A 7,436-nucleotide genomic window follows, 5' to 3' on the forward strand; every position below is an offset into this window, starting at 1 on the left:
ATAAAATATACACATAAATCTGACATATTCTATCTGAGATCAATTATATTTTTTCTCAGCCTTTTGGCCAAAAAAATATGCCCATCTCGCATATGCTTTATTTTTACAATAATAATTTTGGAAAAAAAACAATAAATTAACTAAAACATGTAATATACATGAATTAAAAATTTAAAAAAATCTATAAAAACCATAGAATATCTACCTAATCATAATCTATCAAAAACCATCAAATATTGCATGAATCTAACCATAAAATCCATATTCTTTCTAAATCTACCGATTTCTTTTCTAAAAAACTTGATATTACAAAAATCATAATATCTCAAGATTTTGACCATAGAAATTTACAAAATTTTCAACAACATATCCTATCAATAAAAAATGATACTTGCAAGAAAATCATATCATAATTTAAGTATTTATAAATTTTATAAATTTCTTTTTTGAGAAACTGGTTTTTATGAAAAACCTAATTTCAAAGAGGGTTTTCTTTTAGGAAAAATGTTCTTTTTCCATAGATCTTTAGATCTGAGTCAAAACCACGATTAGGAGGGTCTGATCATGGTTTAAACTCATGAAAAATTATTGGAATCCATGCCAAGAATTTTGTTCTTATAAGAAAGCATAAATCACCTACCTCGTGTTGAAAAAACATTTTTCGAAGATTCTGGTGGGTCTTTTTGCAGGATCTAGATGATTTACACCTTCTACTAGCTTGAGAAGGATCTAATACACCCCCTAGAATCATGTGAAGGTCTTTCTTACATCCAAGAAAGAAAAAGAAAGTCTCTAAGGGGCATGAAAAAAAGAAGAAGAAAGAAGAGAAAATTAACCTTATTAATCATTCTCATGAGGGCCACTATTTATAAATAGGCTTAGAAAAGAGTTTCATCTCTAATATAAGAAGTTAATATTTAATAATTTATTTTATTAATAAAATAAGACAATAAATTATAAGCCCTTATTCAATAAAATTCAAAATTATTTAAGCTATAAAAGAAAAGTAGAGACTTTTTACACTGTCTTGGGCTCTAGTGACATGATAACCTTCTGAGAGACCTACATACCTAAAGACTCATCATAATTGAATATTTAAATAGTCGATTTTATAAATCTCAAAATATAGATCGTCATTGTGGTCTTAAATTTAACTGTACACATATGGATTGGCAAAAAAATTTAGTCGATATCGAAAAATGTTATTTTTCAACTTATAAATTGGCACGAATTTCGGTCAATAATAAAATGCTCTAATCAACACCAATTTGGGCATATAGATAGTTGATTTTGATGCCATCGAAATGAAAAACATCAAGGTTGAATCAGATTTAATAGATGAGCTACTAATTAGCCAAAATTCTATTGAAACAATAATGATGTTATTTGAAGTATCCTATGCTATGGGTCCAATCCAATATGATTAGATCTAAATCCAAAATCCATAATATAAAATCATTTATTTTCTTGTTTACTTCACATATTTTAGCTTTTTCAATTATTTTTGAAATAATCTTCATAACTTGAGATAAAGATTCTGTAACGCCCTGGATTTTCAAAACAAAGCTAAGTTAAAAATTTCATAAATTTTTTTTCTTGCAGCGGAACTAGGAAAACTTTTAGCAGCGAAATCAGACGATAATGAGTCGTCAGTTTTAGAAAACTCCAAGCACATTATAGGTATGTGGCCAAGCAACTCATTGACCACCAAAGTGTTTCATTTTATCGAAAACTATATGTTTATTACAACATTACCGCTTGGAAAAGCAGTATAGGTTCAATAAAGAGAAGCAGTATAACTCTATCTAGAGAAACCTTGGAACTCGATGCCGTCTTGCTCCGCATATCGCAACGCAGGTTCAACACCTGAAATCCCCATTAAATGAGGTCAGAACCACTGATGGTCTGGTAAGCAGGCAATCATGCATCCATTTAACTCAAGTAAATACGTTGATCACTCAGGGTCACAGTTTGCAATAACGACGCTCAAGTCTCCATGACTTAGCGTATATCATAAGAGCCTCCTCAAGACTATAAGTTGAACATCTGCTCAAGTCTTTATAACTTAGCGCAAGCCTCTTTCGGGTTGAATGTCATGCTCAAGTCTTTATACTTGGCACCTCTGTATCCCACACATCTAAGGATAGCTCCTCGAGTTTCGCTTAGTCGTGCGGATACAAGATAGGTCTTTGCCCAGTCGGTCCAGTCGTATACCGATCATGACACATTCATAAATGTTATACATGATTGACTCAACAATGTTCATTCACTCATACATTAAAGCATTGCTTAACCTAAGCTAATGCTTTGTTTCGATAATTAACCCCTCCCTCTGGGCTTAAGAGAGGTATATCTGAGCACCAACACGACGATCTGAAGGTTGATTATTCTATATATTTTTAGATAACCCAGAGACTCGTTGACCCTATCCCCCTAGTAGGACGGTACAATCATACTGGAAGAAGTTCCCACTAGGTATTTGAATGCATTCTGATACTGCAGTAGTTGGGTTCAATTCATAGAATTTAAGGATAACCACGACCTCCATACCTTTGAGTGACAGAGGTCATCATGAACTCTATCAGATTCGAAAGTAATATATGTCACTCAAGGTTGCACCATCACCGTCTTCCTCGGTGAGAAATTCTGAAGGGGTCTGTCGGTCTGACAGGCTACTTAATGCATGCCTATAGGGCAACCGTTGAGGAGCATGTACCCGACCCTGTTCAGTGTGCCCCTAACACGATCATCAACCGCGAGGTATTTTCATTTTATTCATATGCATCCTTGACTATGCTCTCAGCACTGCGACCATTATGAGCATCTCACCTCTTCTGGGTGGACAACGTACTCTGGCTCTACGGCCCTTACGAGTCTAGTTGTATATCAGTCTCTCGATGAGCATGCATATGATACGATCTCAATAGAACGGATGCTCGGCGTATTTTTACGCAATGAGCTCACAACCTAGTCAAGGCGTACCCACTACTCTGGCGCATCAGCCCTTACGAGCAAGGTGCCCTTACAGGTATTAGGAAGATGAGTCATTATGGCATCGTTCCAACAACGGGCATTGTTGTGACATTTAATCGGTTCTGGCAACTCTTTTGCCAACCATTTCGTCAGCACCTCCCCTGCTTTAACGGCAGGGGTGCGACGATTCTTTCTACATTGTAGAAAGTGTTCAACGAATTGGGTAGCAACTCTTTTGTTTGACGGAGTAACCTACTACGTTCTTTCTGAGTTATTTCTAGCTTCTTTAGAAATTCCAACAATACTTTCTCTTTGATGGAGAAAGCGTGTGTTTTTTTTAACCATTTCAGCGGCATCTCCCCTCTTTGACGGGAAAATCGCTACGCTTAACTCGGGGATGGATGCACACTGTTGTGCGTACTTTGCATCCATCAAGGTTGATTAGAACCTTGGGTCATAACCAGACCATACGTAAATGACTTAGTCTTTACGAAAATGCAATTTTGCGCAAAAGCGAAGCTTTTCCAATAGGGTCTTCATTCGTCAAGCAAAATCTTGATCGAGGAGCGGTAAGGGAATCACATCGGCGATTTGGAGTTGATCTCCATTTAAATGCTCATTTATGCGCCATATATGTAATATAAGCAGAAGTTTGTGCTTTATATGGCGGTGGCATAAAGGAAATACATATACTTATTGTTCGGGGTGTGTAACCAAATGAAATATTTTACATATATATTTATAGAAAGCAGGAGCCTTGGCGTCATTCAACGCGATGACGTAAGTTAAATGCATAGTCACAAATTACAGAATGCAAGGAGCCTTGGCATCATACAATGCGATGACAAAGGTAAATTACAAGGCCTTGGCAATATAAGATGCAACGACAGTCACTAGACGATATACAAGAAGTTTTACATCCAACGAGAGTTACGAGGCGAATGGGTGAACACTGAAGTATTTCGAAAGGCTCAACCAAGAACTAGGGTAAGATACCATTTTTAAGAACGCATATACTGCGTATTCAACATATATATCTGACGATAGTTACGAGGCGAGTGGTTGAACACCGAAGTGTCCCAAAGGGCCCAACCAAGAACTAGGGTCAGATACTACTTCAGAAAGTATGTGCTATATACAAACAAACAAATATTTGAAAGAGATGGATTAACGAAGCGAACTTACTTCAAATCGTGGAAGAAACGGTTTCATAAGTCTCCAATGGATTTGATGACTTCGTTCCTCCTTTCGAGAGGTCAGATGGGTTTGACCTAGTTGAGAAAGAGGAAGATTAGGTCAAGCTGATCAATCTAAGTGGTTTGAACCAAACTAGGTTCGGTCCAAGTCAACGGGGTTCAGCAAGTTCAGACTTAGCCCAAGTAGGCTGGGTCTGGTTCAAAAAACCAAACCAGAATCTGGGACAAAAAAGGACATTGACTTTGACTTCAAACCAAACCAGGTTCAAGTCAAGTCAACTGGGTTTAGATCAGGTCAAGTGGGTTCAGACCAGGTCAAGTAGGCTAGGTCCATATCAGGCAGGGATAATTTTTTCTAAAGGAGGGCACCTCTATTTATAGAAAATAAAACTTGACCCCCAAGTTTTCCTTTTACCTTTATGCCCTTGGCTTCTTTTTAATTCCAAGAGGTTCCTTGGTGTGGGACCGATATAAAAATTCTTTGGGATATTTTTGTAGGTCCTACCAGATATTTTCTGAGAAATATTTTTGTGGGTCTCATCAACATTTTCGTGGGTCCTACAAAAATTCCGGGTTTTCAATGATTTTCTCTGAAAAATTTCGAGTACACCATTCTCTAAGAAAGTTATCTCGAGAAAATCTCTTGATTTCGTTCAGGTAGAAAGTTATGACTTCCAGAGTGTTTGAGCATATATTCGTGAAGCGACGAATATCCTAAGTATATCTGGTTCGTGAAAATTGATTCGTTTTGCATTTTGAGTACAAATGCTATTTTCACCGGTAAATGTCTCATGAATTTTATTCAGAAATTATACTGAAAAATTGCGGGTCTTACATCATTACTCCCTTAAAGGAATTTCGTCCACAAAATTCAGTTAAGAGTACAAAGTGAATAGCTGAGGATACTTGTCTCGCATATCGAATTTGGGCTCCCAAGTGCAATCATTGATTCCATGATGTTGTCATCTCACTTTAACAAGTGGAATGACCTTTGTTCTTAGCACTTGCTCCCGTCGGTCCATGATTTCTACTGGCCTTTCCTCCATCGTCATATCTTCCTGAATCTCAATGTCTTCATGTTGGATGACGTGAAAAGGATCATGAACGTATTTCCTAAGCATTGATACGTGATATACATTATGTATTTGCGCGTATTGCGGTTGCAATGCTACACGGTAGGCAGACTCTCCGATCTGGCTCAAAACTTTGAAAGGACAAACAAATCTGGGGCTGAGCTTCCCCTTCTTTCCAAAATGGAACACACTCTTGGTTGGAGAGACCTTGATAAAAAATTTATCTCAAACTGCAAAAGTGAGCTCCCTACGTCGTTGATCTGCGTAGCTCTTCTGTCGACTCTGAGCAGTCAGTCGCTTCTTTCTGATTATATGGACTTGCTCAGTATAATGTTGTAATACGATGGGCAAGTCTACGGTTTGCTCACCCACTTCGCCCCAATGGATTGGTGATCGATAGGGTCATTCGTACAAGGCTTCATACGCTGTCATTCTAATGCTAGCATGATAGCTATTATTATAAGCAAATTCAGACAGCGCTAGATGGGAATTCCAATCACCTTTTCATTCCAACAAACATGCTCTTAGCATATCCTCAAGAGTCTGTATGATCCGCTCAGATTGTTCATCAGTTTGGGGGTGGAACGTTGTACTGAACTTAAGTTTTATCCCCAAGACTCTTTGCAGCTTCTCCCAGAAGTGGGAGGTGAACTTCGGGTCACAATCAGATATAATCGATGTCGGCACTTCATGGAGTCTGATGATTTTCCGAACGTAGATTTTTGTCAATCGTTTTGTTGAATACCGAGTGTTGATTGGCAGGAAGTTAACATACTTGGTGAGTTTGTCCACAATCACCCATATTAAATCACGTTGTCTCTTGGATCGAGGTAATTCTATGATGAAATCCATCGTAATGCCCTCCCATTTCCATTCAGGAATTTCGATCTGTTGCATTTTACCGTCAGGTCGCTGATGTTCAATCTTAACTTGCTGGCAGATCAAAAACTTTGAGACAAACGTGGCCACATCTCTTTTCATACCCTTCCACCAGTACTTCTTCTGTAAGTCTCAGAACATTTTTGTACCTCAAGGGTGGATAGTGTACTTGCTACTATGAGGTTCCCAGAGTACTTTCTCTCTTAGCTCAGGGTTATTTGGAATTCATATTCTTTCTTCCATCTATATTCCTCCATCTTCTTTCAAATGAAAGAAAGTGTCATCTTTTTTAACACGAGCTTTTAATTCTAAGTACTAGGGGTCCGTGAATTGTTCAGCTATAATTCGATCAAGGTTCTCGATGTGGATTGTCAAGCATGACAATTGAATTCTGCCAGAATCAGCCAAAAATGACTTCTAGTTGACGAAATCCTCCATCAACTTCCATTGTCCTGCGAGGCTGGCGAAAGTGCCAACAGTCTTGCGACTAAGAGCATCTGCTACGACATTTGCCTTTTCAGGGTGATAGGAAAGCGTGAATTTATAGTATTTAAGAAATTTCAGCCATCGACGTTGCCGTATATTGAGCTCTTTTTGAGAGAAGAGATATTTCAAGTTTTTAGGGTCCGACATGACTTCAAATTTCTCTCCATACAGGTAGTGTCACCAAATTTTAAGCACGAACACCATCGCGGCAAGCTCAAGGTCGTGGGTTGGATAGTTTTTCTTATGTATTCTCAACTGTCGTGATGCATAGGCGATCACTGTGTCGTGTTGCATTAATACGCAACCCAGCCCCATTTTTAAGGCATCCGTGTAAGCTACAAATCCTCCTTGACCTGAAGGTAGAGTAAAGACAAGGGGCAGTAGTAAGCCTCTGTTTGAGAATCTCAAAGCACTCCTTATACTGGTCATTCCATTCAAACTTGACTCCCTTTTTCAACAATGTCATCATGGGTACGGCGATTCAGGAGAAGTCTTATATGAACTTTTGGTAGTATCCGGCAAGTCCCAGGAAGATGCGAACCTCAGTGATATTCTCTAGCCGTTTCTAGTCTATCACAACTTCCACCTTCACAGGATCCACTGCGATCCCATCTTTAGAGATTACATGGCCAAGGAACATCACTTTGTCTAGCCAGAATTTACATTTCAAAAACTTGGCATAGAGTTGATTATCCTGAAGGGTCTTCAAGACGATTCTCAAGTGTTCACTATGTTGTTCCTTGTTCTCTGAATATACGAGACTGTCATCAATGAAGACAATGACAAAAATGTCCAAATATGGTCTGAATATCTAATTCATCAGATCCAT

The sequence above is a fragment of the Nuphar pumila genome, chromosome 6 (genome assembly GCF_984573655.1).
Source record: "Nuphar pumila chromosome 6, dmNupPumi1.hap1.1, whole genome shotgun sequence".
Taxonomy (NCBI): Eukaryota; Viridiplantae; Streptophyta; class Magnoliopsida; order Nymphaeales; family Nymphaeaceae; genus Nuphar; species Nuphar pumila.